Genomic DNA, 25,598 nt, shown 5'->3' on the forward strand with positions numbered 1-25,598 from the left:
AGTTTAAAAAAAAAAGGTGAATGAACAAGTTGCAAATAATCATAGCCTGTGTTCTCTAACCTCATTGACTGTGGTAGTGGCACAAACAGAATTAGTCTGTACAGGAACGAGAAGAGCTTCTCTGTGCTGTTTAACTAGATTATGACAGGTTAGCACAGTAGTGGGAATAATTCTAAGAAGATGTTGAATTTATTACTGTTTTTTACATTTCTTAACTATTCTGAAGTGCTCTTGATTTTTTTTCATCCTTGTAGTTTTTTTATATTAATTGAGACTGGTGATTGTTAATAATAAGCTTTAATTGTATATCCTAGCTGGTCTTCATGTCACCCTTGCTTTGCTTTTTAATAAGCAGCATATTTCTTTCTAACAGCGTGCTACTTTTATGACTTCTTGCTTTGCAACTACTGCTGGCATTTTATTGTCTGTGGTACAGAAATATTTCTGTCTTAACAGCTTATGAATACAACACATGATAACCACTCACAGTAAACCAGGAACCACAAAACAGGACAAAACTGCATCACCACGACCCAGGGAAAATCACTTAAATAAGAATTAATAAGTGTAAAATAGCAAAAAAACCCCAGGGTCAGTTCTTATGACGTCTGATAAGTTACAGACGAAAGCTCTCAACCTGTTACACAGTTTTTTGCTATTAAAGTGTTTTTTCCCTGGGTCGTGGTGGTGCAATTTTGTCTTGTTTTGTGGTAGCTTGTGAATACACACACACTACTTTCCTGGATGATTCAAATTGCCGGTTTCTCTCTGTGACTGTGTTCCTTCGGACTAGTTTGGGGTTTCAGTGACATGCCATTTCTGCTGTTGTGTCCTTAGTACCTTTGACACACTGTACTTTTTCTGTGCTTTGCTTGACACTACTTTTTTGCCTATGTGTCTTTTGAGTAAATTTTTGTTTCCATCCTTCTCCTGAGGATTATTTGATAACCGCTTTGGAGGCTTTTACAGTCGTGCGGTTTTTACTGTCACCATTTTCCTTTGGTTATGAACTCCAGGTGATGCTTACTTTTTCTGTATAAATTGGATATAATCCGAGAGTCACCTTTATGGGAGTATCCTTGTGTCTCTGGATGTTGCAGAGTTGCAAGTTTGTATCCTGCTGTGGTTTGATAGCAGGGTCTAGGATATGACAGTTTCACTTTTGTTTCTTCTCAGAGACTGATTTTTTTTTCTGGCTTTTTATGTGACAGCACTTTCTGTTTCTGCATCAGGAACTTCCGGTGCTGCTTGCCACTTGTTTTGCTTTGAAATCCAAAGTTAGGAAAATCTATCTGTTATGGCAGCATCCAGTAAGATTTTAATAAATCATTGTGCTGATTAAGCCCCGGCGTTCTAACTACTGTTATAGTCTTGCTGGGTTCTGTAGGTGGAACTTCGTCTTTTCTGAGGATCATAGCTGAAACGGAGCTCAACATTCGGCCTTCTCCTGTTTGGTATCTATTTTGTAGACCTTCAGTCCACTCCTGGCATATGGTTATCCAAGTCTTAAGACCACTTTAAAATGGGTGTTTGAATCTTCCACTGACTCAGATGCCCCTACATGAGTTACACTATATTAACAATTGGTACAATGACTCTGGTATAAAATTAAGTGTGAAAAAATATACCATATTTCATTTTGGTAAACAAAACATTTCATGTATCATAAAGGTGATGCACTTCACTAATTGACTGTCGTAAGGGACCCAGGCATGCTTGTTGATAATTCCTTATTGTTTAACCATCATGTCTCCACAGTAGTTGGGGAAAGTTTTCTTTCAGGTTCATCTAATTTCCAAATGCTTCTTGATTAGACAAAACAAGTCTTAATTCCCATTTCCTATCATCTCATCAAACCCATTATTGGTTATAATGCACCTTTCAGCATGTATTTGTCGAGTGTCACTCTGCTTGATAGACCTCAGATATTTGTAACTACAAAGATCAGTGGCCTCAAAAGTCTTGGTTTTCAAGATAGACTGTCAGTCCCATCTCTGTACTCAGTCTTATAACTTCTGCCATGGAGATCTGTGTGTAGCTTTTTGAGCCATGAAGGATCCAGCCCTCTTTGACCTCCTTTCCTTCGTAGAAAAAATAGTGCCTCAAATATCTGGTTAAAGCAACTAAACCTTCGCCAACAGATAAGTAAGACAGATTGATGTAATCGATTCATATCGTAATGTATCCCTATCCTTTGAAACAAACTTACATTACATGTCAAGCAGAGTAGCACCCTTGCCACCTTCAAGATGAGCCTAAATAATTGAATGGGCAGACTCATATTCTGCCGTTCTGTATATATATATATATATATATATATATATATATATATATATATATATATATATATATTACTCTCCTTCAGGCTGTTGGGAACTTTCAAAATAGGCATTTTAGGTATGTGTATAGTGGTCTGCAGACTGACTGCATAGCAGTTATGAACCTATTTGGAAGTTTGTCTAAATTCTGTGTACAGTGCAGACACAGAGAATGAGCTTTTAACCACCATAAAGTCTTTGACAAAGGTACACTTTTAGAAAGAATGCCATATGAAATACAAATTTGCTGTAGTTAGGCCTTCGGGTTAGTGCTGTTTATCTCCTATATTGTACACTCTTTATTTTGTCTTAAAACTATGTATTGTATACATCCTATGAAGTAACATACTCTGCATTGTATTGATTAAATTAAATTAACCTTAATCTTTGTACTGTGTGAGCCATGGGCTGTCTTCCTCAAAAACTTGTTCACGTTAATTGCATTTTCAGTACACATGTCATGATTGTCACTGTGGATGTGACATCCCACCCCACCTGTGCAAAAATAGGAAATAGAGGCGGTGGATGGATGGATGGATGCATGCATGTCCTGCACTTAGTTATGATGAGCCCTTGAACCATAGATCTACCAGAATTTTTCATTACTTGTTTAGACCTGTTAACTATTCCAAGTCTGGACAGTTTACTTAGAAGCATGACTTGTGGTGCATTTCTCTGCAAGTGTTGCTTGTTACAGTGTTTGGTTTCCTTTTACAGTATAGGTTGTTACCAGTTGATGGAACCAAGCTAGGTCCATATTTTGATGTTAACTAGCATGGGCTAGTAACAGCTGCACTAAGTTGTAGTTTTCTCATGGATCTGGTATTTACTGACATGTCTAGGGAATTTGACTCTGTTGCCAACTTGAGATGCACTCTCTAAGGGGGGGGGGGGCTGCATTATCAAGTGAGTTTAAGAATGGGTAAAAGGTGGAAGTTCCTCAATATGTCCAAGGAATGAATATTCCAGTGAGTATCCCTTATTAAGTTGTTGTTGTTGTTGTGTCTTTTGGCTTTTCCCGGTTAGGCGTCACCACAGCAGAACTCCGGTCCGCTAATGATTGGCAGTAGATTTTTATGTGCTGAGTTGCCAGCCCTGACGCACAACCTTCAACGAAGGTACGCCCATTCATGCATGTCTCCAGACAGAAGACGCTCTAGCTGAGAGTCGAACAGGACAACGTCTTACTGTGAGGCAACAACGCTACCGCAGCACCACCACCGCAGTTTTCCCAAATGGTTCAGGTTTTTGGGTCCTCAGCATACATGACTACCTTTTCAGTAAGCATTCAGACAGTATAGTGAAATTTGTTGATTACCTGAAAGTAGTATATACAGTAACCTTGTCTTCTGATCAGAAACTCTAACAAACTTGTCTAGGTGCACTTTATTTTCATTACTCCAGATATATAGTCCCCTTCAGTTGTACAAAGTATCAAATAATCCATGTAGGAAGTGTAAGTCATGAATAGGTTAGCTGACTGTTTAGGTGATAAGAACCCACCACTGTATAGCACTAAAAAGCTTAAATTGATTAGAATGTCCCCATCAACTAACATATACGTAGTTTCTTATGACCTGTAAAATTGACCAGTATTCATTTGTTTGCCCAGCGCTAAATACCGTTCAGTACAACAGAGCTCTCAGTAAGTCATTACAATCTAATGACCAAACACTCCTGTGTGTCTACCTACAAACTATCAAATCTGCTGGCCATGGTCTGTACTCTTACCATGTTGCTAACGCCTGGAACTCATTACCTGCGTCCTTGAAGTCAGTACCCTCCTCCCTCCAGTCCTTTAAAACCATTCTGAAAGACTTCCTAGCCAAAGTCTGTCTCTGTTCTTTCTCAACCCCAGGATGAAATATATCGCTAAATATGAACAAGTACCTGTTCATATCTCACACCTCCTTGTTCTCCCTTCTTTACTTATTTCATTCAATTTCTCTCCCCAGACTCTTTCTAAATATGCTATAACCTTGTTTTTTGTTACTTTGTATTGCAGTTCCTGTTTTGTGTTATACTAACATAGTTTTAATTTCTCTGTAAACTGACTAAAAATCTCTCTAAATATTAAATCATTGGTTAAGAGTAGATACAACTTATATGATGATGTTTTCACATTGTCTGATTTGGTATAGTTATTTAAACTGTAGATGTTTTTGTGTTAATTTTTAAGATTGTAAAATTACTGTTATTAAATGTTTTTGTAGTACTTTAGAGCTTTTCACCCCTAGCCTGTGATGAATGTGGGCACCCATCCAGTTGGACTTTCCTGGTATTCAAGTCTCAAGTAAATAAATAAGTAAATGTATTTTTTTTTCTTTACTAATTGGAGTTTGGCTTCTGATCTCGTTTAAGCTCCTTAGCCTTACTTCCACATTGAAACATTTTGAAAGTTCTGGCTGTTCTTTCTTTTAGAGTTTTGGCATTTTTTCTGTGCATATATATATTTTTTATTTTAACATTTGTTTACTGGGAAAGTCCAACTTGGAATAAAGCCAATTTTCAGCAGAGGACCAGGGAGAAATGCTCCAGAAGCATGTCTTTGTAACGTGGGAAGTAACCGGAGCACCTGGAGGAAACCCACACATCCTTCAGAGAGGCCTCATAGAAACGGATAATTGGTGCCAGAGCCATGGCCTTAAGCTGAACGCCAAAAAATGTATAGTCATACCCTTTGGGAAAAACAAGGTACCCACAAATTACCACATAGGTGGTAATCCATTAAGTACGGAAGAGGTAATCGGGTAACCTCTCATTTGACACTCACATTGCCAAAGTGGTTAGGAAGACCTTCTATATTGCCCACCTTATCATGAAGGGTTTCACATCTAGATCAAGAGAGGTCGTTGTGCCCCTGTACTCTTCTCTTATCAGGCCAATGATTGAGTACAATGCCCCATTTGGGATGTATCTCACCCGACACCTGCAGCAGTTGGAAAGACCCCAAAAGTTCCTCACCAAGAGGATAAAGGGTCTTAAACATATGTCATATGCTGCCCGACTGAAAAAACTCCAGCTCTATTCAGTCGCATACCGCCTACTCAGAGGTGACCTGTGCCTGACGTACAAGGCCATGTCCAATCCGGAATTAATGGACATGCTCCACCTCAGAAAATCCAAATCCATCAGAGCCACGAGAGCAAGAGACTTAAACCTCAACACAGAAATAAATAGGACGTGCTGGAGGGACAGATTCATAACACCTACACTCTGGAATAGAATCCCAGTCCATGTTAGGCAGAGCCCCTCACTGATTCTATTCAAGAGAAATCTTGACGAGTGGATGGGAGATCGTAGGTTTACCCCGGGGGTCATCTCTGTGTCACTACTAGACAGAGGCACAGTAAACTAAACCCTAAAAGGGCGTAGTATTCTCATCCTAAGGGGTGGTGAAAGCCACACACACTCTGGCTAGGCTTATAAATGCCCTAGGGCAGATAGCCTAGTACGAACCTATGAACAAACGCAGGGAGGAACTGCAGACTCTGCACAGAAAGTTCCCCAGCCAAGAATAGAACTGGAGAACCCCTTGCTGTGAGGCGACAATGCTGTACCACTGTGTCATCCGCATATATACAGGGAAATGTAGTGAAAGGCACAAAACAAAAGGGGTATATATGTTTGCAATTCCCCATATGTAATATGTTTTGTACAAGTTTCCCTTTTTGTAACAATTTCGAATACCAAGGTTTGCATTGCAGAGTCCCGGAATGTGGAAACCAAACATAAATTTGGGCTTAAAAGTTTGCCATGTCTCAGAATCTTCCCTTTTCTCCGTGGTATGCAAATCAGAGTGGGGGGTGTAGGTTAGAAGGTGCAAGAGGATTGCCACCTGCAAAACAAGTTTAAAGGAGAAAAGCTGTTTTTGTCATTGCAAGTTTTGACATTTCAATAGGGAGCCATCCCTTTTCATTGGTGACTCTGGGATACTGTCTAGGTAAGTGACTTGCTCAAAAATGCAGTTTACAAGTAGAAATTGAGGAAATCATGCCCAAGGCTACAGGATGAAGTTCTTCTAAGAGTATGTAGCCTTAAACTTCTGAACTAAACTGCCAAACTTTCTATCTTCTCTCTGAACAACAAAGGATACTGGTCTGTCTCCCTAACAGAGTACATCAGGTTTACTCTGCAGATTTTCCTTTGTTTCCAGTTTGTAGATCAGGTAATCTGTTTTAATTTGCCATTATAGTGTTTGTCCCTGTAGATTTTTACACATATTTTTTATTGAAATTGTATATGCAAGAAGAAACACACTAACAAGTTTTTACAACGGGCATCAGTAACAGTTATTAAATAGCCAAACAATATAACTGAACAGTTAACATTTCTCAGTTAATAAGTTCACTTTTATCCACTACTTGTATTCTGTGGTTATTTTGTTTGTTTGTTCCTTTTTGACATAGGATAATGACAGTGCTTATAAACTGAAGGAAGAACTGCTTTTTCCAGTTCTGTGTAGTCCTTTTCCTTATTATTTGCTAGTGAGCTCCAGAGACATGGGTATTGAGGCTTGGATACACATCCAGGAATTTGAGCATTAAGCAGCATCGGTAAATTAGTTAAAATAAATTTACCAGACTACAGTGTTTGCAGGCATCTCTCTCCACATTCACTTCAGAGTTGCAGACAGACCAAAGCATAATTAGGGAAAAGAGCACAAATTACGTACATTGTTCAAATGCTGATACTATTGATTTACAAATTTTCAAAATAATTTCAGATTTTAGGAGGAAGGAAGAAATTTTCAGGAAAGATTACCTTTTTTGTAGAATTTAAACCATGCGGTGCAGTCATATTTGCTTAAGGATTTACACCTCCAACAACCAATACCTTCCTTTTGGTAGACCGTTTTGATTCTGTGTGGAATAATAAATTATCTGCATCTGCCAATTTCTCTCCAGCATTTCCTTTACTTTGTATTCCTTTTCAGGCATCAGTAATATACCAGAAGATGCTAGTATAGTTTTTAGGGTCTATATTACATAAACAAAGTTTCAGAACTTCGAGTACCATATGGTCGACACCATATGATCGAAGTTCTGAAACTTCAAAACTATAAAAAAAAAACTCCTAAACAAACAAAACTAAATGCTTTAAGCAGGGGAGCAAGACCCCCTGCACCCCCCACACCCCCCGCTACTTAAATATACCAACTCCAAGACCACGCTACAGCATAGAAAGGGAAATCTTCCCTTTCTGCACCATTCTCTGTCAAAGTGTGATCTTGGAGTTGGTCTATTTAAGTGGAGGGTGGGGTGCAGGGGGTCTTGCCCCCTGCTAAAACACTTTAAATTTAAATTAACTTTACTTTGTTTTTAGAACTTCGATCATATGGTGTCGACCATATGGTATTCAAAGTTCTGAAACTTTGTGTATGTAATATAGAGCCTAGTTTTAGCCTTCTACCCATTAACAGTTGAGCTGGGGAAAGACTGCATGCTTGCAGAGGAGTATTGCATTCCTGACATGTGAGATGAGTTGTTAGCTTTTGCAGCTGCTCTTTCTCGTGAGATTTTTTATTTGGATGGATCAAGTCCATCTGTCTCTTACACTGCAGATAGTGTGGCCTGGACATTATATGAATAAATTTATGCCCTTGTACATGTACTAATATCATGAATTCCAGACTTCTCATTGAAAAATATTTTCAGGTATTGATTGATTCGAGAAATATAGACTGTAATTCACTAATCACGTTTGCATTTATTGTGTCATTCCAATTACTTTGAGATAATTGGTATATTTATATAAGGTAAAATCTTTTTTTTGTGACCAAATAAGTATGTGCCAACTCCATTCTATAAGCAATGTGGAACTGGGTAGGTTAGCATGCATTTCTTTGAATTGTTATGGTTTGCAATGCACATGACTCATTTCTAAACTAATTGTTTTATTTGTGACAGCATTCCTAACCAATACATTGTGGTTCTTCCTGTCTCTCTGTTCTATGGCATTTCCAGATGCAAGTCACAAATCCTGTCAAGCATTTATTTTCTCCGTTGACTGAAAACTTATTTTGTTCACTTTGAACAATAAGCCTCAAATGGAGCTTCTTTCTTTCCTCCTTGAAAGAAAAATTATACTGATTTTTGTTTTGTTTCCCTTTACTGATGACTTTTGCTCCTGGCAAGCTCTTATTATAACCTCTTTCTGTAAAATGCACTTCTAAATCTGTGTCTTTGCTTGTCTGGAATTCTTTTGCTGCTTTCTGTCATTTGGTAACTCCAGTATTACCCTGTTTCAGCTCAGAGCAGACACTGTCTAGTGTTTTCCTATTGTCTGGAAACAGAAATAATTACAGGTTTCAAATGTAAAGGTGTTTTAACTGTTTTACGACTTCTAGTTCTAGGCAAACCTTTGAGAGATAAGTAATTTTCACAGAGAAATGTTAAATTCTGTTGGTATCTGTTAACCTGGGAACTGAAGGCAGAAGTGACAAAGAGTGATGTCATCCAGTTGACCCAGCAGTAATGTGTTGTTGTTAATTTAAGAACCATCTCTCAGAGAAAGTCTGTGCATTTTGTATTTGTCTTTGGACCTAGAAACATCCTCTCATCAGCACTTCTCATCTGTATTTGTCTTGCTGATAGTAAGTACTAGATTACAGTAATCTCTCTTACAGATAGATAGGAATATAGTAAGAGTAGATGTTTTCTGTATTTATGTGAGACTGTCCTGCAATGTTTTAAAATAAAATGTTCTGAGTGCTCATGTACACTGTCGTATCTTGCCGCATTACCTCTTCACCCACTCTTAAGTTGTTTTTCTCTCTATCTTCAACTGAACTGCTTATTAATGTTCTTTTGTTTCTCTTTAGTTGCAGCCCTCCATACAACCTGACTTTAATCTGCTAACCTTGGCCTTCCTGTATATTTACCTTCTACTGAACCGGGCCCCCTGAATACTCCCCTGGACAGTGCTGAACTGGACGCGCACACCATCTCTGTGAAATAAAGTAGGTTTTGTCTGCTTACTGTGCTGCTGTCAATTAATTTTTATTGTAGTGTAAAAGTGTATTGTATCTGTAAGGCTGTACACACGCTGAACACCCCCCCCCCCATACCTGTGTTCGCTCTTCTTAAATTCCCTTGCCAACTGTTTATACTCTTCGTATTTATTTTTTTCTTCTTCCTTGCTCACTTTGTATGTCCCTGTCTGCCACCAGATGGCAGTATTGACCTGTGAGTAACCACTTCTCCAACTCTTTCAGCTCCCTCAGCTGTGTCTCTAGGAGCATACCCTGCTCCACTGAATATAGCTGTTAGCCGTTGCACATCCCCAATTCTGATAACATAGCCCAAATAGGTTATATGTCTGATAACATAGAGTGAAAGCTGTGGTTACCCTAACATACCTGTTCCTTACATAAGCCCATTTCACTTTCTGCCTACTCTCCTCTGCTCTAGTCTCTTTGCCTCTCTCCCCTAAGCATTGTGACCCTCCAGCCTACCTGATCACAGTCGTTATGGATAGATTGTTTTCTTTGGGCTTCTCTCAGCTCGGTCAACCCGCTCTGTTCGCCCTCGCTACACTCTGGCTCACTCCGCTCCCACACCCGCCCCCACTACACCTACATTCATCCATCCCCAAATCACCTGACATATTAACCACACCCAACTGCCAATTAATCACCACCCTCCCCCAACAACTTCCATAACTTCCCAGTCTTCAGTCTTATCCCTCCTATTCTAACACTCTCACCAACCAGTTCCCCTCCAACCCACTGCTCACCCTCATTTAAAACAAAAACCTCCCTCCATTACCTTTTGCCATTTCAATATGCCTCCACTCCAGCATGCAACTCTGCTATCATTAGCCTCCCTACTCACGTCTCACCATAGCCACCATCAGCACCAGTTACTATCTCCCAACCACCCACTATAACAACCCCAAATCACCCACCCTACCCCACAGTATAAACAACCCCCCTAGGCCAACAAGAATTTTCCCAAAACCAAATTATCAACTCCCCACTTATCCTATTCCCCATAAGTATTTTGCCACACCTTCCAAAAGACATCCAATTCTCCAGTTTAACTCTCTAATAATACAGTACCTCAATGTTACTACATCATATCCACCTAACTACTACTAGATGGTGATATTCACCCCAACCCTGACCCTGAAACCTCCACCAAAAACAATTCCCACCTTCCTTCAAAACAAAACCCCAATGACTTACTAATCCTGAACCTAAACATTCGCAGTATTATGAACAAAATAGAATAACTCCATTCCACCATCTCTTTATACAACCCAGACATTGTCATCACTGAAACATGGCTTAAACCACATATTAGTGGCAACTCCATAATCCCACCTGGTTATAATATGCTTAGGTCTGACAGACTCCTCAAAAGAGGAGGTGGAATAGCCCTGTTACATGAGTAACTTAACTTCAACCACTACATATAGATACCCCTGACTTCAAACATGCTGAAACCTTACTTGCAAAACTCTCCCTAAATCAACACAAACATCTTAACGTAATAGGCATATGTGAAGTTGTTAAATCTCGCCGTTTATTCTCACTGATGGGTTCGGAGCTGATCCTCTGCTCCGACACGGCCAATAGCAAAGCTCAAGATTTGCCAGTAGCTCGAGACCAAGCCCCTTATCCCACAATGCACTGCTGGACTTACCTCAGATGTAGTTTGCCGCAGCAAGAGAGATCTCGGTGATCCAGTTAGCTCGGACCATTTTGATAAATTGCAAGTTTTTAAAAAAAAAAACTTTTTCTTCCCTTTTTGAGACATTATTCATATTTAGTGTGTGTGTGTGTGTGTGTGTGTGTGTGTGTGTGTGTGTTGTTAAAAATAATAATATTTTAAAGTAGGTTAAATTGTAGTGAATAGTGCCCTGTGTTGGCTTAGTTTCTTACTGTTGGGCCCTTTCTTAGCCCTATTTAGTTTAACAATTTTTACTTGTTCTTAGTTTATTGTTTAGTGTGGGCTTAGTTAGCCCTGTATTTAACCTCTACAGGTTAATTTTGTTGTGTGTTTCTTATAATATGTTGGATGAGAGAGAAAAGTCTCACCCCAAATCAGGGTTTAAGAAATGTCCAGATTGTGGACAGAAAATGTGCGTCACGGACGGACATATCCAATGTGTTTACTGTTTGGGGGCTAAACACCTCCAAGACTCCTGCAGTATTTGCCACTCTTTTTCATCTAGGGTTCTCTTAGAGAGAAGAAGAAAACTCATAGATAGGGGGTTGCTGCAGCATACTTTCTCTGAGGCGTTGGCTAGCCAGGAAGGTGCCAGCACTTCTTCTAAATCTTCAAAATCTTCTGATTCTAAACAAACCAAGAAGGCAAAGAGATCAGAGGGTACAGGGTCATTTTTTCCACAGTCCTCAGAACCGAGTGTCCTTTTGGTTTGGAGCCAGTTCCCAGTCTTGGAGCCGGTCTCTGAGGTTCCCTCATCTCCTCTGCTCCAGTCAGCACCTTCAGTGCATTTCTCAAAGTCTTCGGTCAGCCTCTCTGATATGGATATGGATCGGCTAGTGCAGAAGCTTCTACGGGCACCAGGACTTGCTAAATTGTTGTCGGCCCTGACCACTTCGGAGCCGAAGACCATTGAACTAGACTTGACTACTCCTCCTCCGAGCCGTACTGGACTCTCGGAGCCGAAGGAGCACGAACCGATGCTTGTCGAACCTATGGAACCGAGACCTGCTCCGGTGTTATCGGTTCCATCTACTCTGATGTCCTCGGCGCCGAGCGAGGACGCTAGGAGCCGACACTCTCCTGACGGGCCTGGCGAGGATAGTCGGACCAATTTGTCGGTGCCAACTCTTCCTCTCCGGGCTTCAGCTCAGATGAGCTCGGCTCCTACCTCGGGCTCGGAGCCTATGGTTTCAGAGCGGGAAGATCGGGCTGTCCCTCCGGATCATTCTCCCCCTTCTTGTCAGAGCCATGGTGCGTTCTATGCCATGAGGAGAGTCCTGTCTCCGAAGACATCGTCGGCACCAGTTTGGGCTTCCTTCTCCCCTCAAGCTCCTGTGTCCGCTTCTATGTCTACCGGTCCCCCTAAGCATAGAGGCCTCGAGCCTCAAGTGGCCCCACAGGGCGTCCCGTGCTCTTCCGAGACCTCCCCAGATCTCCCCACTGAGGAGGTATCCAGGAAGAGACTGTGCAAGAGGAGGCACTTAGACTCCCCACAGGAGTCTTTGACATCCAACACGGACTTGGATGAGTCAGAATGGTCCCCTCGATCCCCCTCTGAGGATATCTCCTTTGCGGAGATATTAGAGATCCTTAGTCAGAGGGGCGATTGGCAGTCCAAAACACCTGCCGAGGACGAGTCAGTGCTCTTGAAGGCTTTTGGGTCTCAACCTTCCACTTCTTTGGTGTCTCCGCCTACGATGAGCTCATGGAGCTGCTCTCTCGTAAGGCGTGGGGGTCATCAGAGGCCATGGAAGATGTCCCTCGGAAACCGAATAAGTTCATCTCTGCCCCGGTGGACAAAGCCTTTTTGACTAAAGGAGTGCCTGTTGATGCCATGGTGGTAGCTGCAGCCACCAAAAAGGAAGTGTCTGAAACATCCGCATCTATCCATCCTCCTGATAGAGATTCTAGGATCATGGATAGATGTGGGAAACGCATGTTTAGTTTGGCAACTTTTTCTCTGCGATCGCTGAACTATTTAACCCATTTTACGAGATTGCAAAGAGATCTCCTGAAAGAGCTAGGAGATGCTCTCCAGGGTACGGTAGCTGCTGAGGTTGCCGACAAAAAACACACAGCTCGCTACCCTAAACTCGGTTGTAAACTCGTCCATGCTTCTCATATCTTATGCAGCTGATGGTTCGAGTAGAGCCGCTAGTTCAGGCATTGCTCTGCGGAGACAATGCTGGATGCGTCTCTGTTCTTTTGCGGAACCCTTTAAGTTGTCCTTTATCAACACCCCATTTGATGGCTCATCACTGTTTGGGCCTAAAGTAAAGGAAACTTTAACCAGGTGTAAGCAGGAAGGCAAGACCCTATCTGCCGTTGGAGTCCATTTTTCTACCCCTACTCGGCCTTACCCCAAGGGCCCTAAGGGAGGGAAAATGTGGTTCCGAAAAGCACAGGGAGCCTTTCAGGACACGTGGAGAAACCCCCTCTAGAGGCAGAGGAGGGGATTATAACGGAAGATGCCGCCGGTGCGGCAGAGGGGGTCCGCAGCAACAGGGTGACGGGCCAGTTCTCTGGTCAGCCCTACCAGCACTCCTGAAAGAGGGCCCAGCTGTTCAGCTCTGGAGGCAGTTGGGGGTCGCTTGTCTTTGTACCCAGAAGCCTGGCTAAACATAACATCAGATACATGGGTTACAAAGCATCATTTCCAGAGGATATTTCATACCGTTCTCTTCCCCTCCTACTCCTGTAAGCAGAATCCCAGATGTTCCACCCAGTCTTGGGGAACAAGCAATCGTAGAGGTCCAAAAATTGCTAGAAAAAAGTCATCCAACCAGTCCCAGCAGACCAAGTTGGATTCGGAACTTACTCAAGATTCTTTTTGGTACCAAAGAAAACAGGGGAGACCTATGTTGGACCTCAGCAGACTCGACCAATTTGTAAAGAAAGAGAAGTTCCGAATGGTCACACTTCAGTCCATTCTTCCCTTCCTAGGGAAAGGCAATTGGATGTGCTCCATAGATCTCAAGGAAGCGTACTAGGCAATTGGATGTGCTCCATAGATCTCAAGGAAGCGTACTATCACATAAAAATGAACAGATGCACCAGGGGTCACCTGCATTTCCGGCTGGGAGCCAGTCATTACCAGTTTCGGGCCCTGCCCTTTGGTCTCACTACAGCCCTCAGGGTGTTCACCAAATGCATGGCAGTGGTCACGGCTCACCTGAGGCATCTAGGATTCCAAGTGTTTCCATCCCTAGACGATTGGCTCCTCACTGCTATCACCAGGAATCAATTGACTCAGGCAACACAATATACTCTGACACTCTGCCATCAATTAGGCATTACAATCAACTTTGAAAAGTCTGTCTTATTGCCATCGCAGCATACCGTTTTTATAGGAGCAGCGTTAAATACCTCAGCCACCACTCTACGTCTTCCAATCGAAAGAGTCTCACTTCTTCACCAACATGTCATCTCACTGGTGTCAAAGAACAAAGCTACAGCAACAGAGATCTTGAAGGTACTAGGTTTGATGGCGGCAGCAATCCTGGCTGTACCACACGCAAGGATGCATATGCGAATTCTTCAATGGCTCCTCTTCACTCAGTGGTCCTACCAAAAGCTACCGATGCACTACATGATTCTCATCACAGATTCTTGCAAGAGAGACCTTCAGTGGTGGTTGACGTCTCTTCATGTTACAATCGGAAGACCCTTTGCCCCCCCCCCCCAGTAGCCACTGTGACCACGGACGCTTCCCTAATAGGGTGGGGGGGCATTTTCAGTGAAAGACTGCCCAAGGCACATGGACAGATCAAGAGTCACATCTGCATATCAATGTTCTGGAGTTGAGAGCGGTACTACTTTCAGGGCTGTCTTCCTCTAGGGACAATTGCAATTCAGACGGACAACATGTCAGTGGTCTGGTACTTGAACAAACAAGGCAGAACCAAGTCTTACCCCCTTTGTCGAGAAGCACTCAGGATATGGCAATAGGCTGTGTCGTCCCACCGTTTTCTGATAGCAACTCACATCCCGGAGAAATCCAATGTGGTAGCGGACAAGCTAAGCAGGGCAATACTGTTGCCTCATGAGTGGTCTCTCAACCAACGAGTTGCGGATCTGATTTTCTGCAAATGGGGCCAGCCTTGCTGCGACCTCTTTGCCAGTCGCATTAATACCAAATGCAGAAGCTACTTTGCCCTAATACCACCTCCGGGACTTTCCCCGAGAGACGTACTCGTACACGATTGGCCTCCGGGTCTCCTATATGCATTCCCACCTATTCCATTGATACCCAAGGTTTTACAGAAAGCAAAGCCGCTGGGAAGGACTGCTGTCCTCATAGCTCCCTACTGGCCTCGGCAGATTTGGTTCCCCTTCCTTCACCATCATCTACTGGAGGATCCATGGATCCTGGATCCAGTTCCGGACCTTCTGACACACCCTTCAGGGGACCTCCACCATTCACTGCAGTCCCTGAAACTGACTGCTTGACTAATCCACTTCCCCTAATTTCCAGGCTTCATTCACTCTCAAATGATACAAGGCAAATCCTTTTGTCTTCTCACAAGCCATCCACCAGGAAACTATACTGCAGTAAGTGGAACAGGTTCTCAATTTGGGCCAATATACAGAAAATCGACCCTTTTCGAGCTCCTTTATCGTCCATTTTAGAATTTTTGACAAAGATTTTTAAAGAAGGAGCAGCAGCTGCCACAGTTCGAGTCCAGTTAGCCGCCATATCAAATTTCCACCTTGGATTCGATGGGTTGAATGTTCTGAGCCATAAGTTATCTAAGGCTTTTCTTAAAGGTGCCTTTCACATGAGACCTCCTGTCAAAATTCCTTATTCTCCCTGGAATTTGAATTTTATGCTGTCTCAAATTATTCTTCCCCCCTTCGATCCAGCATCTTCTTGTGATCTCAAATATTTGTCCTGGAAGACTATATTTCTGGTAGCCATTACTTCTGCCCGCAGAGTGTCAGAACTCCAAGCATTATCTGTTGGGCCTTCTTACATGATTTTCCATGCTGATAGAATCTCTCAGAACAAACCCCTCCTTTTTGCCTAAAGTCTGTTCTGAATCCAATATCAATCAGGTCATTGAGCTGCCAGTCTTTTTTCCCAATCGCTCTAACAAATTGGAATACATGCTGCACAAACTTGATGTACACAGACAGCTCAGATTTTATCTGGACAGAACTAAGGATATTAGAAAATCAGATTAACTTTTTGTGTCTTTTTCGGAGGCCAGAAAAGGTAATCCAGTGGCTAAAACAACTTTATCTAAATGGTTATCAGATTGTATATCCTTTGTTTATGCGATTGCAAGCATGCCATTGACACACAAACCTAAGGCTCATTCTACCAGAGCCATTTCTACGTCTTCTGCCTTTCAAGCTAAATTGCCCCTTGACAATATTTGTGCTGCGGCCACTTGGTCTAAGCCTCATACCTTTATCACACCTTACAAAGTAGATCAGGCTTCCAGGAACAGGTCTTCCTTTGGTTCCACAGTACTGAAAAACGTACTTCCATGAGCCACCCAAGATTGAGGGTGCTAGGGACGCTACCCATCAGTGAGAATAAACGGTGAGATTTAACAACTTCACATAAAGAAGTTATGTACTTACCATAACGTTCTATGTGAGTTGTTTATCTCGCTTTTATTCTCACGTCCCTCCCTCCTTCCCCCTCCTGGCTGACAGTTGACTTAGAGGCTAGTACCATCCTGGTTATTCAGTACTACTTCTTCCCCTTCGGGAAGTGCTTCCTTGTAGAAATAAATAAAAAGGTATATATACTCACAGCAAACAAGATCTGAGGTAATTCCAGCAGTGCATTGTGGGAAAAGGGGCTTGGTCTCGAGCTACTGGCTAACCTTGAGCTTTGCTATCGGCCATGTCGCAGCCGAGGATCGGCTCCGAACCCATCAGTGAGAATAAAGGTGAGATAACTCACACGGAACGTTATGGCAAGTACATAACTTCTTTTTATAAACCCCCAGGTGACAATCTTCCAATCCTCGAATCCATACTTCACTGGGCCTCCCACTCCCTACCCCAAGAAACCATCACATTAGGTAATGTACTTACCACAACCCTACCGTCATACTTAGACATAGGCAAAAAAGCACCAACTCTCCCTCGCTCCTGCAAATATTTTCCCCAAAGAAGACTTCCTGAGGACCTTAAATACTATGACTGGTCTCCCATCAAAACCCTTCCACTAGATAGTGCAGTTGAATACTTCAACTCCTCATTTCTAATCATCCTCTACCAACTAGCCCCCATAAAAACAATTAGGATGCGTAGATGCTAAGAATGTTTTGGAGGTGAAAAGAGTGATGTTTTATGAAGCTGGAAATTGATGGTGTAATGATGAATATTTTCTGTGCATATGCTCCACAAGTTGGGTGTGCGATGGATGAGAAAGAAAAATTTTGGAGTGAGTTGGATGAAGTGGTGATGACTCTACCCAAAGATTTGAGAGTGGTGTTTGGAGCAGATTTCAATGGGCATGTTGGTGAAGGGAACAGAGGGGATGAGGAAGTGATGGGTAGGTTTGGTATTAAACAAAGGAATGCAGAAGGTCAGATGGTACTGGATTTTACGAAAAGGATGGACATGGCTGTGGTGAGTACGTATTTTAACAATAGGGAGGATCATAGGGTGACATACAAGAGTGGAGGAAGATGCACACAGGTGGATTATATCTTATGTAGGAGGGCCAGTTTGAAGGAGATTGGAGACTGTAAAGTGGTGACCAGGGAAAGTGTAGTTAGGCAGCATAGGTGGTGGTTTGTAGGATGACGTTGGTGATCAAGAGGAGGAGGAGGAGTGTGAGGGCAGCACCAAGGATCAAATGGTGGAAATTGAAAAAGGGTAATTGGGAGGTAGAGTTCAGGGAAGAGTTAAGACAGGCACTGGGTGGCAGTGAATAGTTACCAAATAGCTGGGTAACTACAACAGAGCTAGTAAGGGAGACGGCAAGAAAGGTGCTTGGTATGACATCTGGATGGAGGAAGGACGACAAGGAGACATGGTGGTGGAATGAGGAAGTACAGGAGAGTGTACAGAGAAAGAGGTTGGCAAAGCAGAAGTGGGATTGTCAGAGAGATGAAGAAAGAGAGAGGAGTATACGGATATGAGGTGCATGGCAAAGAGAGAGGTGGCTAAGGATAAGGCATATGAAGAGTTGTATGAAAGGTTGGACACTAAAGAGGGAGAAAAGAACCTGTACCGATTGGCCAGACAGAGGGACCTAGCTAGGAAAGATGTGCAGCAGGTAAATATGATAAAAGATAATGAGGGAAACATACTCACAAGCGAGGAGAGTGTGTTGAGATGGAAAAAGTACTTTGAGGGGTTGGAGAATGAGAGGGAGAGAAGGTTGGATGATGTGGAGATAGTGAATTGTGAAATACAATGGATTAGCAAGGAGGAAGTAAGGATGGTCATGAAGAGGATGAAGAATGGAAAGGGTGTTGGTCCAGATGACATACCTGTGGAAGCATGGAGGTGTTTAGGTGAAATGGCAGTGGAGTTTTTAACAAGATTGTTTAATGAAATCTTGGAAAGTGAGAGGATGCCTGAGGAATGGAGAAAAAGTGTTTTGGCACCAATTTTTAAAAATAAAGGTGATGTGCAGAGCTCTAGTAACTACAGAGGGATTAAATTGATCAGTCACAGCATGAAGTTATGGGAAAGAGCAGTGGAAGCTAGGTTAAGAAGTGACGTGATGATTAGTGATCAGCAGTAAGGTTTCATGCCGGGAAAGAGCACTACAGATGAGATGTTTGCTCTGAAAGTGTTGATGGAGAAATACAGAGAAGGTCAGAAGGAGTTACATTGTGTTTTTGTAGACTTAGAGTAAGCATATGACAGGGTGCCTAGGGAGGAGTTGTGGTATTGTATGAGGAAGTCGGGAGTGTCAGAGAAGTATGTAAGAGTGGTACAGGATATGTACGAGGGTAGTGTGACAGCGGTGAGGTCTGCGGTGGGAGTGACGGATGCGTTTTAAGGTGGAGGTGGGATTACATCAAGGATCAGCTCTGAGCCCTTTCTTATTTGCAATGGTGATGGACAGGTTGACAGACGAGATCAGACAGGAGACCCCATGGACTATGATGTTTGCAGATGACATTGTGATCTGTAGTGAGAGTAGGGAACAGGTGGAGGAGACCCTGGAGAGAAGGAGATGTGCTCTAGAGAGAAGAGGAATGAAAGTCAGCAGGACTAAGACAGAATATATGTGTGTGAATGAGAGGGAGGATAGAGGAATGGTGGGGATGCAGGGAGTACAGGTGGCAAAGGTGGATGAGTTTAAATACTTGGGATCAATAGTTCAGAGTAGTGGTGAGTGTGGAAGAGAGGTGAAGAAGAGAGTACAGGCAGGATGGAGTGGGTGGAGAAGAGTGTCAGGAGTGATTTCTGACAGACTAGTACCAGTAAGAGTGAAAGGGAAGGTCTACAAGAGGGTAGTGAGACCAGCTATGTTATATGGGTTGGAGACAGTGGCATTAACAAAAAGGCAGGAGTTTGAGCTGGATGTGGCAAAGTTAAAGATGTTAAGATTTGCACTGGTGTGACAAGGGTGGACAGGTTTAGGAATAAGTATATTAGAGGGTCAGCCCAGGTTGGAAGGTTTGGAGACAAAGCCAGAGAGGCAAGATTACGTTGGTTTGGACATGTGCTGAGGAGGGATGCTGAGTATATTGGGGAAAAGGATGCTAAGGATAAAGCTACCAGATAACAGGAAAAGAGGAAGGCCTACGTTGGTTTGGACATGTGCTGAGGAGGGATGCTGAGTATATTGGGGAAAAAGATGCTAAGGATAAAGCTACCAGGTAACAGGAAAAGAGGAAGGCCTAAGATAAGGTTTATGGATGTGGTGAGAGAGGACATGCAGGTGGTTGGTTTGACAGAACAAGATGCAGAGGGCAGGAAGAAATGGAAACAGATGATCCGCTGTGGTGATCCCTAACGGGAACAGCTGAAAGAAAATGATGAGTAACCCTACTCCCTGGTTCCAAAAATCCACAAGAACCCTACTCCAAAATAGGGACAAAGCTTGGAAAACCTGCTGCCATTACAGAACACCTGTAATTAGGCAATACTTTCTTGAACTTCAGAATAAGACCAAAAACAAGTAAAACTAGATAAACAAAACTACTACCTGCCCCTACAAAAGAAGTATAATAGCAACCCTCAGAAATTCGGGGCAGTAGTAAATAATATCTTTCAGCCTGGTAAATCCACCACTCCACCCCCCAATGTCCCCAGCACTGATCTCGATATTGCCTGCAGCTTTAACTACTACTTCACCTCCTCCATTCTAAAGATCATAAGTAACTCCCCATCCCACCAACACTTCCCATCCCCCTACAACCTAACAAGACTGTATCCCCTTCTTACTCATGCCAGTACAAATATCCTATATACAAAAATTACTAACTAAACTCAAACCCATCACCCTAGCCACTGACAACATCCCCACCGAATACCTGCAACTTGCATCCACAGTCATAGCCTACCCTGTCTCATTACTAATTAACAGATCCATTACCGAAAACAGCGTGCCAATCTTGTGAAAAACCTCTTTCATCATTCCTCTTCACAAAGGAGGACCCACTACCAATCTCTCTAACTATCACCCAACAGCAATGCTTTCACCCCTGTGAAAAATTCTAGAAAGATGCAGACATCACCAAATCCTCTCCTACCTCCTGTCTCTGTCCTACCCAACATGGCTTCCGCCCATCTCACAGTACCTCCACCTCCCTACTCAGATTTACCAACACTATAAACACCTATAGAACCAAGGCAATCTTGTCTCCGCTACCTTCCCTGATTTATCCAAGGCATTTGACATGGTATCCCACAAAAAAAACTTTTAACTTGTCTCTCTGACCTTAACTTTGCCCCCCCCCCCAACTGTGCTCTGGTTCAAAAACTACCTAGGTAACCATCACCAGTTTGTCAAATGGATAAACTCCCTATCCCTCCCACTCCCAGTCACCCTAGGCGCAGCCCAAAGTTCTATCCTTGGCCCACTTCTATTTAATATTTTTACCAACCAGCTCCACCTAGCTACCGCAAAAGCCAATATAGTCCAATACGTTGATGACACAACCCTCATATGCTCTGCACCCAATATCCAACTTCTTCAGCAAAAAGCCCAACTAACCTTCACTGAAACTGAGAACTGGCTCAATAATGCACAATTTATACTTAACCCCCAAAAAAAACCCAAATCATGCTGTTCCACCAAACAAACTCTAATCTCCCCTTTTCCATTTTCTCCACCAATAACACCAAAATCACACCAGTCTCTGAGGCAAAACTCCTAGGAATTACCATTGACCAATAACTCAAATTTAATAAACGCATATCGGTAACCATCTCTAAGGTCCACAAAAAACTAGGCTCCCTCTATAGATGCAAAAGGTACCTCACCTCAGAATCTCGTATTGCCATAGCTAGAACTCTTCTATCCACACTGCTATATGCCTCTCCCTCACTAACCTAAATAAAACTGACTTAAACAAACTCTCCACCTGCTACAACAAAATTGCCAGATTTGCCACCAATACAAAGTCACGTTCCCACCATTGCCTTGCCCTACAAAAACCCTACATTGGCTAGAATTCCCCACCCTTCTAAAATATCACCAACTCAACTTAGCCCATCAAATACTGTACTACCCTGAAAAAATACCTGCCCTGAACAACCTCCTCAACTTCCATAATCCAAATAGACAACTACGCTCTAGCAACAAAGCCTTAATTGAAACTATCTCCTGCAAAAACAACTCAGGGGAGTCTCTTTTTGCTCATGAAATTGCCAAGACCTGGAACAACCTTCCTCCTGACCTTGGACTTCTAAATTCTACATCCTCCTTTAAGACTCTCCTAAAATCATATATCTACTCCAGCCACCTATGCAACTGTAACAAGCCACCATAAAACAACATAATACTACAGGTAAACTTTTTTACAACTCAAGTGCATCCTCTGCCAGGGTCACTATTCAGACTGTACTGTACTCCTTTGAACTCATCTTAATGCTCACTGTAAATACTTCTACAAGCAGTCACCTGTTTACCCATCCATCAGTGTAATACAGCGGCCAGATCCTCCAGGACCTTATCAGATGAGGACATCGAGAGAGTGGTGAAGAGGTTGCTTTCGGATCCAGCTCTGGCAAGAAAATTGGCCCCTCCAGACTCAAAGGTCTCGGAGCCGACCCCCTTACCGACAACTGTTCCTCCTCAGATTGCTTCGCTCTTGGAGCCTATTACTTCAGGTTCCTCTGTCTTGGACCCTTCAGCTCCGGGAATTCAACCTGTTTCCTCAGAGCCAATTACTCTACTCTATCCTTGACGGCTCAGTCTGGAGCCGAGGGTTCTGGGAGCTGACGCTCTCGTGTCTTCTCCGAGGGGGACAGTCACCCTGGGTTTTCCTCAGAACCGACCCTCCCTCTCGGAGCCTTGGCTCAACTCAGCTCAGCTCAGCTCCCACTTGCTAGGAGTCGACCATCTGCCCCTCAGAGCGGAGATCGTCTTCGGAGCAGGGGGAGGAAGGATTTTGAAGCTATAGAGAAGGCTTTATCCTCTATCAAAGCCATTCCATTGGAACCTGTGTCCCACCAGCACCAGGCAGCAACCTCTTCCTCCCCGTCACCCCCACAGCATAGGGAGCCACAGGCCCAAGTAGCCCCCTTTGGAAGTGCCCCCTCTTCCGAGACCTCCCCAGATTATCTCACTGGAGAGCTCCCTCGGAAGAGGTTGTGTAAGAGGAAGCATATCGACTCATCTGAGTCTGTCACTTCAGACACTGATTTAGAGGAATCAGAACCCTAGATCCCCCTCTGAGGATCTCTCTTTTTCTGACATCCTAGAAATCCTTCGACAGAGGGGTGATTGGAAGACCTCTAACCCTACTGAGGATGAATCGGTGTATCTTGAGGCCTTTGGTTCCTGACCTTCCACCTCCTGGGTGACACCGCCTCATGACCAACTTTTGGGGGTCATATCGCGGAAAGCATGGACCTCTCCAGATTCAGTGGAAGCCATCCCGAAGAGGCCAAATAAGTTTATGACAGCACCTGAGGACAAGTCTTTCCTTAGTAAGGGAGTTCCAGTTGATGCTATGGTGGTAGCAGCGTCCACCAAGAAGGAATTATCTGAGACTTCTTCTAATATCCATCCTCCTAACAAGGAGTCCAGGATGATGGATAGGTATGGGAAGCGTACTTTTTCTTCAGCACCATTTACACTAAGATCGCTGAATTACCTGACTCATTTTACTCGTCTTCAGAGGGATCTCCTGAAAGTTAGGAGACACCCGCCAGGTTTCAGTAGCTCCGGGTTTCATGGATAAGGTTTCTATGCAGCTCTCCACCCTTACTTCCATAGCTAACTCCTCCATGAGACTGATCTTATATGCGGCAGATGGAGCGAGAAGGGCAGCCGCAGCAGGAATATCCCTCAGGAGACATTTGTGGATGCGTTTTTGTAATTTTATGGAATCCTTAGTCTTCCTTCACTAATGTTCCCTTTTTATGGTTCAACTCTTTTTGGACCCCAAGTGAAAGAGACTTTGACTAGGTGTGAGCAGGAAGGGAAAACCTTATCTGCCATTGGAGTTCATTTCTCTCTCCCGTCCAGACCCTATCCCAAGGGTAATACAGGAGGGAAAATGTGGTTCCGCAAATCACAAAAAGGTTTCCCTCAGGCACAAGGTCAACTCTCCCCCAGAGGCAGAGGGGGAGGATATAATGGAAGATGCCACCCTCGTGGCAGAGGAGGTCCGCAACATCAGGGAGACAGAGAAGCTTTCTCTGATCATCCCTTCCATAGACTCTGAAGGGTTGCCTGACTGTCCACCTCTGGAGGCAGTCGAGGGTTGTCTATCGCTGTACCCAAGCACCTGGCTAACTATCACTCAAGATCATTGGGTACACACATTAATGTCTAGAGGTTACCTGATTCCCTTTATTTCTGAACCCCCAACAAACCGGTCTGTATCCGACGTACCACCCATCCAACTAGACAGTGCAACATCAGAGGTCATCTCGTTGCTGCAAAAAAGAGTCATCCAAGACATCCCCGCAGAGCAAATGGGCTCCGGAACTTACTCTCGATTCTTTTTAGTTCCAAAAAAAGACAGGGGACTGCAGATCAATTCTAGATCTCAGCAGGGAACTGGAGATCAATTCTAGATCTCAGCAGGCTCAACAAGCATGTAAGGAAATAGAAGTTCCGAATGGTCACTCTGCAGTCGATATTTCCCTTTATCGGGAAAGACAACTGGATGTGCTGAATCGATCTCTAGGATGCGTACTTCCACATCAAAATGGACAGGTGCTCCAGGAGACAGTTATGCTTCCGGCTGGGAGCCAGTCATTTTCAGTTCAGAACACTGCCCTTTGGCCTCACTACAGCCCCCAGAGTGTTTACCAAATGCATGGCAGTGGTAACTGCTCACCTGAGATGTCAAGGATTCCAAGTGTTTCCGTACCTAGACAACTGGCTTCTCACTGCTACCACCAAGCATCAACTCATAAGGACCAGGGACAAGACTCCATCGTTGTGCGCCAGTCTAGGCAACACTGTCAATTTACAAAAGTCATTCTTATCGCCCTCGCAGCACATTGTATGTTTAGGCTCAGAAATAGACACAACCACTATGTCAGTAAGGCTATCATAGGAAAGATTGGAGTCTCTACGCAGTCAGGTCAGATCCTTGCTAAACAAACAGAGTTCAGGCCAGAGTAGTCCTTCAAGTCCTAGGGACTATGGCGTCCTCCATCATACTAGTTCCTCTTCCTCGCCTACACATGAGGATTCTCCAGTGGCTGCTATTTGCACAATGGTCGATGCAAGACCTTCCATTGTCTCACCAGATATTGATAACAAACACATGCAGAAAGGATCTGACATTGTGGTTACACACAAAACAACTTATCCTAGGTCGTCCACTTGTTCCTCCCCAAGAGAAAGTAGTTTTGACCACGGACGCTTCCCAGATAGGGGGGGGGGCATTATCTGGGAATGACAGTCCAAGGTACTTGGCAGAACCATGAGAACCACTTGCACATCAGTGTTCTGGAGATGAGAGCAGTGCTGTATGCGTTGCAAGCACTTCACAGCTCCCTTCCCACTGGGACAATTGCAATTCAGTCAGACAACATGTCTGTCGTGTGGTACATAAACAAGCAAGGGGGAGTCAAGTCTTATCCGCTTTGCCGAGAGGCCTTAAGAGTCTGGAAATGGGCGATGGATACTCAACGCTTCCTGATAGCAGCGCATATCCCGGGGAAATCCAACGTAATAGCAGACAAACTCAGCCGAGCAATTCTGATGCCTCACGAGTGGTCCCTGAATCCAATGGTTGCGAAGGAGATCTTTCACAGATGGGGCCAGCCTTGCTGCTATCTATTTGCCACTCATCTGAACACCAAATGCAGCAGCTACGTTGCCCTCATTCCCCATCCGGGGATGTCACCCAGGGATGCTCTAGTTCACGATTGGCCCCCGGGACTTCATTATGCCTTTCCTCCTTTTCCACTGATCCCCAAAGTAATACAATAAGCAAGACAGTTGAGGAGTTCCTTGATCCTCATTGCTCCTTACTGGCCTCGGCAA

At 43.6% G+C, this 25,598-nt stretch overlaps 1 protein-coding gene across 1 annotated transcript in view; it reads left to right on the forward strand.

Annotated features, from left to right (window-relative positions):
• LOC122809136 (cyclin-Q-like) overlaps positions 1–25,598 on the forward strand; it is a gene marked incomplete in the record, with an annotated part of 593,010 nt that overhangs the window by 32,566 nt on the left and 534,846 nt on the right. Inside the window, 1 exon segment of the mRNA XM_044080405.1 lies at positions 9,142–9,279.

The sequence above is a fragment of the Protopterus annectens genome, chromosome 8.part0 (genome assembly GCF_019279795.1).
Source record: "Protopterus annectens isolate FY-2018-M chromosome 8.part0, PAN1.0, whole genome shotgun sequence".
NCBI lineage: Eukaryota > Metazoa > Chordata > Ceratodontiformes > Protopteridae > Protopterus > Protopterus annectens.